The sequence below is a fragment of the Elephantulus edwardii genome, unplaced genomic scaffold (genome assembly GCF_000299155.1).
Source record: "Elephantulus edwardii isolate Elephantulus edwardi_28Jun2011 unplaced genomic scaffold, EleEdw1.0 scaffold00137, whole genome shotgun sequence".
Taxonomy (NCBI): Eukaryota; Metazoa; Chordata; class Mammalia; order Macroscelidea; family Macroscelididae; genus Elephantulus; species Elephantulus edwardii.
Window position 1 is genome coordinate 856,760 of NW_006399887.1, and position 12,882 is coordinate 869,641.

The following is a 12,882-nucleotide window of genomic DNA, read 5'->3' on the forward strand; positions in this document are numbered from 1 at the left end:
TGGCCATATAACTTATTTTTCAGTTCCTCCTGTTTGCCTTTTGTACCACTGTCCCGGGTGCTGGCAGTGGATTTGCATTTGCTTGGATTTGTCATCCATGGCCAGTTGTGCTGAATTCTCTCTGCCACACCGTGGAGCAGATAGACTGAGGAGAGTCAGCATCTCTTCAGAAAACCAGACCCCAGAGAAGTGAAGTAACCCAAAATCAAAGGCAGGCTCCTATTAGGGAGGAAAAAAGTGTTCAGATACAACTCTCAGGTGTAGAGGACCTTAGGCAGTTGGTCTGTAAGGTTATAATTTACTGGCATTCCAATACATTTTATATCACAAAAATAAGATATGCTCTTTGTAACAAAACACCACTCTCTCCCCATAACAAAAATTAAAAAATTTGAGAAGTTGAGAAGAATAACCCCCTTCTTGACCTCTCATCACCCAGTCCTATTCTCCAGACAACCAGTAGCTACTGTTAAAAAGTTTCTCAAGTGTTAAATTGTGGTGTTGTTATTGTTAGGTGCCATTGAGTAGAGTACTATGCATAGTGACCCAGAGAACAACAGTGACCCTATGAACCCTGTCCCATCCTGTGCCATCCTCATAATCTCTGACATGCTTGATTGCTACAGTCACTCTGTCAATCCATCTAGTTGAGGGTCTTCCTTTCTTTACTGACCTTTCACCTTTCCAAGGATAATGTCCTGCTTTGAGGAATAACCTCTCCTTTAGCAACATTTCCAAAGTATTTGAGATGAAGCTTTGTCATCCTTCTACAAAACATATATGTTGTTGTTGTTATGTGCCATTGTTTGGATTTCCATTCATTCATTGTTACACACTTTCCTCCCTGCCCACCCTGCCTTCTCAGTTCCCTTTTCTCTTTGAAAAGTAGGGAAAAAAAATTAAAAAATTCTTTTCCTTTTTCCCCCTGCCCCCCTCCCCACCCCAAGTCCATTCCCCTATGCAGCTTTCTTTTTGGACTCTTGTCATGACAGTAATACCTAATCATATGTTCCTCCTAAACAGTTCTCCCCCTTATCTGATTCTATGTTGTATACATTATTTATCCCCTCCTAGTTTACCCCCAATTCTGATGTCACTCACTCTTTATAACAGTGGCACTATGCAGTATTTGTCCTTTTGTGACTGAGATATTTTGCTCAGCATAATGTCCTCCAGGGTCACGCATTTTGTATAGTATTTCATGAGTTCCTTGTTTTTCAATGCATCGTGTGAATATACCAGAGTATCTCTCTACATTAATTTGTTGATGGGCACTTGGTTGTTTCTAACTCTTTGCTGTTGTGAGGAAAGCTGCAATACTCATGTATGTGCAATTTATCTACTTGAGTGGCAGTTATGGCTTCTTTTGGGTATATTCCCAGTAGTGGAATTGCTGGGTCAAATGGTATTTCTGTTTGCAACTTTTTTTTCCTGGAATAACATACATTTTTATTCATTCTATTATTTTTGTAATAGCAGTCTGTATGCTGCTTTAAATTTTTTCTTCTTCTTCTTCTTAATTTTAATGAAACTTTACAGAGATTTTGGATTTCTATTCATTCATTGTTGCACTTTTCTTCCTGCCCACCCCTCCCTTCCAGTTCGTTCTTCTCTTTGAAAAGTAAAAGAAAAATTCTTTCATTGTTATACAATCCTTCCCCCCAAGTCCACTACACTATGCAGCCTTCATTCTGGACTCAATGTCATGGCAATAGCACCTAAACGTATATACTTTTAAAAAAGTTCTCTCATCTATTTCAATGCAGTATACATAATTTATCCCATCTTTCTCAGTCTCCCCCTGCAACCCCTATATTTGCAACTTTTTGAAAAAGTGCCATATAACCTTCCATAGTGGTTGCACCATTTTATACTCCCACCAACAGTGAATAAGGGTTCTAGTTTCTTCACAACCTCGCCAGCATTTGTTGTTTACTGCTGTTAAATTTTGCTATTCTTTCTGGAGTGAGATATTATCTCATAGTTGTTTTCATTTGCATCTCTCTTAGAGCTGGGGATTTTAAACATTTCATGTGTGTGTTTGCCATCTGAATTTCTTCTTTGGTGAAGTGTATGTTCATATCCTGTGCCCATTTTACAACTGAGTTATTTACTTTTATCTTGCTGTGGTGCTCGAGTATTTTATAAATTTTATTATCAGACGCGTCATTACCGAATTTTTCCCCCAGTCTGTGGCTTTCCTTTTTACCCTGTTGGAGGTGTTGTTGGATGTGCATAAGGATTTTATTCTTAGAAGGTCCCATTCATTTATTTTATCCTCTTCTGATTGAACGTTTTTCAGGATGTTTGGAAAACTGTTTATGTTGTGGATTAGGGCTTCTAGAGTTCTTCCAAGCTTTCTCTAATGAAGTTTATAGTCCTTGGTTTTAGTCCTAGATCCTTGATCCACTTTGAGTTGGTTTTTGTCTATGGAATGAAATGTGGATCTTGCCTGAGTTTTTTACAGATAGTTTTCCAATTTTAACAGCACCATTTGTTAAAAAGACTGCCATTTCCCGACCTAACAGCTTTAATCTCCTTGTCAAAAATCAGTTGACCATAGGTAGATGGACTGATTTCTGGGTTCTCAATTCTATTCCATTGATCTTTATGTCTGTCATTGTACCAGTACCACACTGTTTTGACTACCATGGTAGCGTAGTAGGATTTGAAATCAGAGAGTTGGATGCCACCTACCTTGTTTCTCTTTTTAACACATTGCTGCACACTTTTTAAATTGATGACCGTGCTTAGAAACACATTTGCTGTCATTTGTGGCAACATGTTGAAGGAGTGCTTTGCATATTTGGGGCCTCTTTCCATTCCAAATGAAATTGGAGATTGCCATTTCCATCTTGTTGAAGAATGGACTTGGTATTTGTATTGGGATTGCCTTGAACATAAAAATTGTATTTGGTAGTATTTCCATTTTCACAATATTGAGTCTTCCTATCCATGAGCAAGGGATATTCTTCAATTTCTCCAGGTTTCTTTTTGTTTCTTGTAGTAATATTTTGTAATTTTCTTTGAATAGATCCTTTGTGCTTCTGGCTAGATTTATTCCCAAGTATTTAATCTTGTGATTAGTTATTGTGTAGTGTATTGTTGTTCTTTGCTCCAGCTCTGTATCCTCTTTGCCACTGTAGCGAAATCCAATTGATTTTTTTTTTTTTTAAATATTGAACTTGTATCCTGCTAGTTTGCTGAATGGGTCAATTATGTCCAGTAGTTTTCTAGTTGAGTCTTTAGGGTTTTCTAAGTATACTAGTATATCACCTGCATAGAGAGATAATTTTACCTCCTCTTTGCCAATTTGGAAACCTCTTACTTTCTTCTCTTCTTGCTATCGCTAAGACTTTCAATACAACATTGAACAGGAGAGGTGATAGTGGGCATCCTTGTCTAGTTCCTGTTCTTAAAGGGAGTATCTTTAATCTCTCTCAGGTGAGAACAATGTTGGCTCTGGGCTTTGCGTAAATACTTTTTATTGTGTTGAAGAAATTCCCCTCTAATCCTATTTTGTTGAGTGTTTTAATCAGGAAAGGGTGTTGGATTTTGTCAAAGGCCTTTTCTGCATCAATCGATAGGATCATGTGGTTCTTGTTCTTTGCTTTGTTAATATGATAAATTACACTGATTGTCTTTTTAAATTTTTATTTATTTATTTATTTTTTACAGAGGTTTTGGATTTCCATTCATTCATTGCCGCAATTTTCTCCCATCCCACCCCTCCCCACCAGCTTGCTTCCCCATCCGAAGAGAGAAAAAAGAAAGAAAAAAATATTCCTTCATTAGTATACAATTCCCCCGCCCCTTCCCCCCACCTCCCACCCCGAGTACACTTCTCTATGCAACCTTAATTCTGGATTCCTGTGCTAACCATAATACTCAATCATATATCACTTCTAATCTGTTCTTTCCCTCATCTGTTTCAATACAATATACATAATTTATCCAGTTTTTTTTCTGTCATACCCCCACCCTGATGACAGACCCATTCTACAACAGTGGCACCATGCAGTATTTGTCCCTTTGTGACTGAGATATTTCACTCAGCATAATGGCCTCCAGGGTCACCCACTTTGAATAATATTGCATGAGTTCCTTGTTTTTTCAATGCTGCGTAGTATTCCATTGTGTGGATATACCACAGCTTCTCTATCCATTCGTTTGTTGATGGGCCCTTAGGCTGCTTCCAACTCTTTGCTATTGTAAACAAAGCTGCAATAAACATGGGTGTGCATATATCTGCTTGGATGGCAGACATGGTCTCTCTGGGGTATATTCCCAGTAATGGGATTGCTGGGTCAAATGGTATCTCTATTTGCAATTTTTTGAGAAAGCGCCACACCGCCTTCCCCAATGGTTGCACCATCTTACATTCCCACCAACAGTGAATAAGAGTTCCAGTTTCTCCACGTCCTCGCCAGCATTTGTTGCTTGCTGTTCTATTTTGCTATTCTTACTGGGGTGAGATGATATCTCATAGTTGTTTTGTGATTGCTTTTCTTATGTTGAAACATCCTTGCATACCTGTTAGGAATTCCACTTGGTCATGGTGGGTTGTTGTTTTTTTTCCTTGTGGTGTGTGGTTTGTCTTTTTTTTTCTTTTTTTATGTATTGTTGGATTCTATTTTCCAAGATTATTTTCAGGATTTTTGTATCTATGTTCATGAGAGATACTGGCCTATAGTTTTCTATTTTGGTGGTGTCTTTACCTGGCTTTTGGTATCAAGGATATGTTTGCTTCTTAGAATGAGTCTGGGAAAATTCCATGTTTTTCTATTTTCTGAAATTCATTCTGTAGAATTGGTGACATTTCTTCTCTGAATGTTTGATAAAATTTCACTTGTAGAACTATCTGGTCCAGGGCTTTTTTGGTTGGAAGTTATTTTATTACTTTTTCAATTGCTTCTTTTGTAATGGGTCAGTTCAGATGTTCAATTTTGGTTTGTGTCAGTTTGGGTGGTTTGTGAGTTTCTAAGTATTTGTCCATTTCCTCTAGGTTTTCATATTTGTTTGAGTTTAATTTTTCATAATATTCCATTGTTAGCCTTTTTATTTTAGTTGATTCTGTTGTGATGTTGCTTGTTTCATCTATTATTTGTGGTTTTTGCTTCTTTTCCCTTGTTAGTTTTGCTGTTGGTTTGTTGATTTTATTGACCTTTTCAAAGAATCGACTCCTAGTTTTGTTCATGGTTTCAATTGTTCTTCTGTTTTCTATTTCATTTATTTCTGCTCTAATTTTTATAATTTCAGTTTTTTTAGACGGCATCAGGTTTTCTTGCTCTTTTTTTATTTGTTGGAGATGTTGGATTAGACAGTCAGTAGTCATTTTTTCTTACCTTTTGATATGTTTGCTTCTTGCTATAACTTGATCTCTAATTACTGCTTTGGCTGTTTCCCATAGCTTTTGGTAAGTGGTGTTTTCATTGTCATTTGTTTCAAGAAACTTTTTTAAGATTATTTTTTATTTCTTGTAGTACCCACTCGTGTTCAACGAAGATGTTATTCAGCTTCCAAATGTGTGGTTTTTTTTCTCCTTTACCCTCTTAATTTCTAATTTTGTAGCATTGTGATATGAAAGGATGCTTTGTATTTTTTCTATTTTTTTTTTTTAATACATTGATGCTTGCCTTGTATCCTAAAATGTATCTGTTCTGGAGAACGTTCCGTGCACTTTGGAGTAGAAGCTGTACTGTGCTTTCTTTGGGTGCATTAGTTTATAAATACCTGGGATGTGTTTTGTATTATTATTTACTTTTTTTTTTAGTCCATGGGCTATTCAACAATATACTTCTCTAACACCTTAGCTCAAAGGCATCATGTGGTGGGGGCTCAATGTCTTATTAATCTAATAAATAGCTTTCCAGTATTGCCTCACACACGCTGATCATCTGTTACATATTTTGACTTACCACAGTATCTTGAACACATTTCCATGGCTGTATAAAGAGTAGGAATCTCTTGTTGAAGCAAATAATTAATGTGCTGGAGTCTAATACAAAAGTTAAAGGTATGAGCCACCCAGAGCCTTCTTGGGAAGAAAGGCTTGGTTTCTTCTGAAAAATCAGCCACTGAAAACCCTATAGAACATAGTGCTACTCTAACACATCTAGGGATGCCACGAGACAAAAGTCAACAGGAGAACCATTGTTTATGTATAAAGCAATATTCTTTTTTAAAGAGCTGTAGGGTCTTCTTGGGAGCTCTGGTGGCCTAATGGATAAGGAGCAGTACTACCAACTCAAAGCAAGTGGTTCAAATCCACCAGTTGCTTGAGAGAAAGATGGGAAATCTCATCCTGTCTGATTTACTGCCTCTGAAACCCTTTGGAGGGTCAGCCATGCTTTGCTTCTGTCTCAATGGCAGTGAGTTGAGTTGTTGACATAGTATTTTGTCATGTAGTTTCTTACTATTATAGGACTTGTGTACTGTCAAGTTGAAACTGGCCATTACCTGACCCTCCAGTGGGTCATTCTTTCCATATCCATTTTCCATGTTGATGGAAATGTAGCAAGAGAAGGCTAAGCTGGGCATGGCTGCTCATGTCAGGTCCACATTAGCAGCTTGTTGTTGTTGTTGTTGTTGTTAAGTGCCGTCAAGTCGCAGGCGACTCATAGCGACCCTATAAAGGAGAGTCCTTGACGCTTGGGTGCCTTTCATCCTCTCTCCAGCTTCATAGGGTTTCTGGAGGCAAGCTATTATGGAAGTGGATGCCACTCCTGCTTCCAAGCTTGTTTTAATCGGGGAGGTCCACCCCACTCTCTGTCTGCATTGGGTAGCCAATGATGCATTTGACACATCAGTGTCACAGTGTTCAGCCTCACAGCAACCACAAGTGGCTTTGGTATGGCAACTTGTACACCAGGGCTATACGACCTAGAGGAATGTCTGAACAGAAACAATAAAAGACCTTTTGGACTTGAAGCCACCTGCTGCCTTAAACCCTAGGCCAAGCCTGACTTGCCTGGCTCCTGGAGGCAGAGTAGTCCTCCACGTCCAAAACCTGCCACAACACCCGCGCACACAGCACCATACTCTCTCTGGCAACCAGGTCATAGCAGCCCTGGGTGCAGCAAACCTGGGATAACGTGGCCGCCTTCTCTCCTCTCTTCCCCTTTTGGGCTTGAAGTCCCCTGCTGCCTTAAACCCTAGGCCAAGCCTGGCTTTCCTGGCTCCTGGAGGCCAAGTAGTCCTTCACGTGCAAAAACTGCCACAACACCCGCACACACAGCCCCATGCTCTCTCTGGCATTAGCAGCTTACTCCCTTGCGAATTTGTTTGGTGATATGACTAGATTCTGGCCAGTGGAGTGTAAGTGAAAATGATGTGTGTAGCCTCTCAGAGCACTCTTCCAAGGGAAGGAGTGATTCCTGTCCTTGTCTGCTTCTGAGTGGTTGAGGGTATGTGTTGGCATGAACTAGAAATGGCTTTCTTAATTCCAAAGATGGAGCTGACTCTAGAGAATGGTGGAAAAAGACAGAAGTTAACTTAGCCTCCTTACACTGTAGTGCTGAGTAGCTTCTTCCTATCCATGTACATGAAAGAGAAAGAAATGTCTGTTTTGTTTAAGACACACTGATACTGTGTTTGGATGTTTCTAAGTGATTGGATCCTTTCTCTCATTGCTGCTGAATTAAAACCACTCATAATGGACCCTCCAGAGGGTTTTCAGAGGCTGTAAATCACACAGGAAGAGACTGCTTGTCTTTCTCTTGTGGAATGCATTATGGATCTAAACTACTTGCCTTGGGATTGGCAGCACAGTTACCTACTAGGACATCAGACTATTATGCAGATGAAACAACTTTGCTTACAAAGAGTGAGGAGGATGTGAAGCACTTGCTGCAAAAGATCAAAAACTATAACCTTTAATATAGATTGCATCTCAACACCAAGAAAACAAAAATCCTCACCTCTGGACCAATAGGCAACATCATGCTAGATGAACAGATTGAACTTGTCAATGCTTTAATTTTATTTGGATCCATGATCAACACCCAGGGTAATAGCAATCAAGAAATCCAAAGATTTGTTGCATTGGGAAAATATGCTGTCAAGGATTTCCCAAAGTTCTAAGGAGCAGTGATGTCCGTTTAAAAGCTAAGGTGCTGGATGAAATATGTTTACAGCATTGAAGTCTATGGGGGAGAGAATAGTCTAAAAGTATTATATTTTAGGGCATTATTTTTATTGTAGGAGTATGCAATGAGGGTTGCAGAGTGGATTATATTGGGGGGTAGGGGGTGGGGTTTGGGGAGGTGCGGGGGGGATTGTGTACCAATTGAGGGAGTTTTTCTTTTGCTTTTCAAGGAGAGGAGCAAATGGGGGGGGGAGGGGGGAGGGGTTTGTGCGGGGAGAAGGGTGCAACAATGAATGAATGGAATCCCAAAATCTCTGTAGATGTTCATTGAAATGAAAAATAAACAACCTAAATTTAAAAAAAAAAAAAAAAAAGCTAAGGTGCACCTGAGTCTTTTCGTTTACTTGCTTTGCATCTGACAGTTGGACAGAGTAGACTGTCCCATAGGGTAGTAAACTAGTTATTCGAAGAGTGATGCCTCTCTGGCAGTTCAAATCCACAGAAGGAAAATGAACACTTTCTTCCTATGTGATTCACATCCCTGTAAAATCTGTTGGAGGTCAAAATGAGTCAGTTCAGACTTGATGGCAATGAGCAATTCCTTTTATGCTGATAAGACCTAATTAAAGAAAACCCTGTTCCCAAATGAGATTACATTTAGAAGTATAAGGACTTGGATTTCCAACTCATAGTTTGGGGAAGGAAGAGGCAATTCAGTCTGTATCACACAACTTCACCTCCTTACCTATTCAGCTCCTGTGTGTGTGTCTGGTGCAAGGGAATGTGTACTCTTGACTTGCTAGATTGCAGTGGGGTGGTGACCTCAGGGATGAGCCACTTTTCACTGAGGGCGTGGTTAGCTCACTTTCCACTGCTCCAGTGCCATGCTCCTGGATTCTGGATACGTGCTCTCCCCAGACTTCCCAAGTTCACTCTGTCCCTAGCCTCCCCTTATTCCCCAGAAAGGCATTCCTCTTATCCTCTGTCTAGTAATTTTTTAAGTATGATTTCCCACTGTTCCACCCTTCAATAAAAAAAAAAGTTAGGGCGTAGGAAAAAAGAAAAGAAAACCCTAGTCAGAAATTTTTCCAGTAGCAAAAATTGTGGACTAACTTCAATCTATTGCTATCTCATAAAGACAGATTTAATGAAATCTATTTCCATGTGCTGTGCTTTTATACCTGACACTCCTTCTGGGCTGTGTGCCATCTATTCTAATTATGCTTAAAAAATGGCTATTTGGTATATTTAATACACATTATTTACATTGATTTATGGTTCAGATATAGCTTTATTGGTGATTTTTATTGTGTCATAAAATTCTGCTATAATTTTAGTGTTACTAGAATAAAAAAGAATAAAGTCTGGTATATAAGGTTGTCTTTGTGAAGCTAATGAAAACACACACATGAAAATACAGTGAAATTATTTTGTACCCAAATGATCCCTGAAAGCAGATGATGGGGAAAGGAACTGAGATTGTTGAAACAGTGTGTCACTCACTCCCTCATTTCTAAGCTGACCCTCCAGCAGATTTTCTGAGGCTACAGATCACTCAGGAGGACAGTGCCCATCTTTCTGTTGGGCTGCTGGTGGGTTCAAACTGCCAGAGAGGTGCTGTCTTAGTGTTAGCAGTGCAACTATGGCAACAGAGCTCCCTGAAATGGTATATACAATCCACAAATCAAGTGGAAACAAAGACTATTTCAATAAGAGATTGAGGGTTGCTGGAGTTCTACTTGCTCAGAATCAGGTTATTAAAGACAACATATGTATATGCACATGTATACATATATGTTGTGATTATGTGCCATCTAGTCGCCTGAGACATCGACTGCTCTGAACCCTGCTCTATCTTGAGCCAGTTTCATTGTTTCTTATACCCTATAACCCCAGTCACTGAGTCAAACCATCTCATCGAGGGTCTTCCTCTCTTGTGTTGTCCCTCCACTCTTCCAAGCATGATGTCCCTCTCCAAGGAGTGGTCCTTCCTTGCAGCATGCCCAAAGTATGCCAGACTAAGCTTGAAAAATCCTTGCTTTCAAGGAGCAACCTGATTTCACCCTCTCCAGGGAAGACTTGTTTGTTCTCTTAGCAGTCCATGGTATATTCAGTACTCTTCTCCAGCACCACAGCTCAAAGGCATTTATTCTTCTGTCATCCTTAGTCATTGTCCAGCTCTCTGGCACATAGCAAATAATTGCGAAGACCATGGCCTGTATTAGGTGAACCTTAGTCTGAAGAGCCTTTGCTCTTCAGTACTCTGAAAAGGTTCCTGAAAGCAGACTTTCTCAACACAGTTCTTTTTTTGATTTCCTGGCTGCCAGTACCAAGAATGTTGATTGTGGAGCCAAACAAACTGAAGCTGTTAACAATCTCAGTCCCTTCTCCATCTAACATAATGTTGCCGGTTCGCCCAGTGGCGAGAATCTGTCCGTCTGTCCATCTATCCATCTAGTCTCTTATGGCCTAATTGTAAGGAGCTGTGCTACAATTCCAAAGGCACACAGTTTGAATTCACCAGCTTCTCTGTGGGAGAAGGTTGGGCTGTGAACTGTGGACAGGCTTTTCTTTAGACCTTGTTCCAGGCTTGGTCCAGGGATCTCTGGGGGTTTAGTGGTAAGAAATTGCACTGCCAATGCAAAGATACACAGTTTGGACCCATCAGCTGCTCTGCAGAAGAAAGATGGGCATTCAACTCCTGCGTGGCTTACTGCCTCTGAAAACCCCCTGGAGGGTCAGCTATAGGTGTTTCCAACTTGGTGGCACACAACAACAACAGCTACAACAGGCCTGATCCAAGCCGTGGTGCTTTCAGTTGGCTTTTTTTGCATCTGAAGGTTGAACAATAACTAAAGAATCCAAAGAAGAGTTGATGCCTTTGTATTGCAGAGTGCTGAATGTCCCATAGAGCACTGAAAGAATAAACAAACATGTCTCAGACAAAGTATACCAGGGTGCTCCTTAGAGGCAAGGATGGTGATGCTTTGTGTCCCATGTTTAGGACATGTTCTCAGGAGGGGCTGGTTCTTAGAAAAAGATGTCAGGCTGGGAAAGGTAGAAGGACCAGCAAAGGAGAGGAAGCCCCACCATGCGATGGACTGACGCAGTGACTGTCTCAGTGGACAAGAGCATGCGGACCATGAGGATGATGCAGGGTCTGTTGTTTGTAGTGTTGTTGTGAGTTGCCATGGACTTGAGGGCATTTAACAACATACAAGGAGCCTCAAGTTTCTGGTTTGCTAAATGGGGACAGTACTAGTGCTTGTCTCTCATAGAAAGGTGAGAATTAGTGCTATTTAGCTTAATTCCTGGTGCACAGCACAAGCACTCAAAACACAAACTCAAGCTAAATGCCGTTGAGCAAAACCAACTCATAGGTGAGCCTTCAGTAGCTTTTCAGATGCTGTAAAGGGCATGAAAGGAAACTGCTCATCTTCTCCCATGGAGCAGCTGTGCATTTGAACTGCCTGCTTTGTGCTTAACAGTGCAACTCCCTGCCAGCTGGGCCACCAGACCACTACATAGTGTATACTCTGAGTTGTTATGTGCTGTCAAGTTGGCCATGCCTCACAGTGACCCTATGCACAGTAACTCTGAACTCTGCTCTATCCTGGGCCAATCTCACTTCCTCTGACACATCTACTCTCATTACCCTAGTTACTGTGTCAATCCATCTCATCTGGGGTCTTCTTCACCTGATCTGACCCTCCACCCTTCCAAGTACAGTGTCCTTCTCCAAGGACTGGTCCTTCCTGGCAACATGGCCAAAGTATGTGAGACAGCCTCAGACTCCTTGCCTCCAAGGAGCAGCTTGACTTTACCCTCTCCAGGACAAATCTGTTTCTTCTCTTAGAAGTCCATGGTATGTTCAATATTGTTCTCCCAAACCACAACTCAAAAGCATTAATTCTTTGGTCCTCTTTGGTCATCATCCAGCCCTGTGATGCATAACAGGTAATTGCGAAGACCCTGGCCTGCACTAGGTGCACCTTAGTCTCTAGGCTGACATTGTTGCTCTTTAGCACTCTGGATAGGTCCCTGACAGCAGATTTTCCTAATGCAATTAATCTTTTGATTTCCTGACTGCTGGTGCCCAGAGTGTTGATGGTGGAGCTGAGCAGGCTGAAACTGTGAGCAATCTCAATTTTTTCTCCTCTAACACTAGAGTTATTATTCTCTTTCTAGAGTGTAACTCTTGAGTTCATGTATGTGGCTTATCTCTTAGATGCATTTGGAGATTAGCCTTCCTTGGACATTCTACCTTCTCAGTGAGGCCTTCCCTGACCACCACTATTCATGCTGCCCCATCCATTCCTACTCCTTGCAGTGCCTCTCTTCTACTCGCGGCCACCCCTCACCGTGTCCCCATTTCTTTATTTTTCTCTACTCATCACATTCTAATGTGTCATCCAGCAGACTTTGTTTTGTTCCAAGCTGCTTTCATTCACTAGAATGCACACTAATGCACACCGTGTGTGTGTGCCTCGCTCTCTCCTCCATTGTCAGTGCTAGAATAGTGTCCGGCATGTAGTGGATGCACATAATAACTCTTTATTAGAATGGAGATGTTGAGTCAGAAAGTGGTCACGACTCGACACCATCAAATATTTGAAAAGCAGCTGCTGCCACCTGAGCTGAAGATGTTTTATTTAGAAGCTTTGGGTGAGGGTTTGCTTATTTGCCTCTCAGTAATGGAGACCAGGCAAAATAGGTTTGAAGGGATGAGTATGTTGGGTGAGGAGAAACGTAGGAGTCACATGATTGATGTTTGCTTCTGACACCATTTCTTGCAG

At 40.8% G+C, this 12,882-nt stretch overlaps 1 protein-coding gene across 1 annotated transcript in view; it reads left to right on the forward strand.

Moving 5' to 3' along the window:
• USP46 (ubiquitin specific peptidase 46) overlaps window positions 1–12,882 on the forward strand; it is a 96,315-nt gene that overhangs the window by 41,665 nt on the left and 41,768 nt on the right. The gene's annotated exons all lie outside the window — the stretch shown is intronic.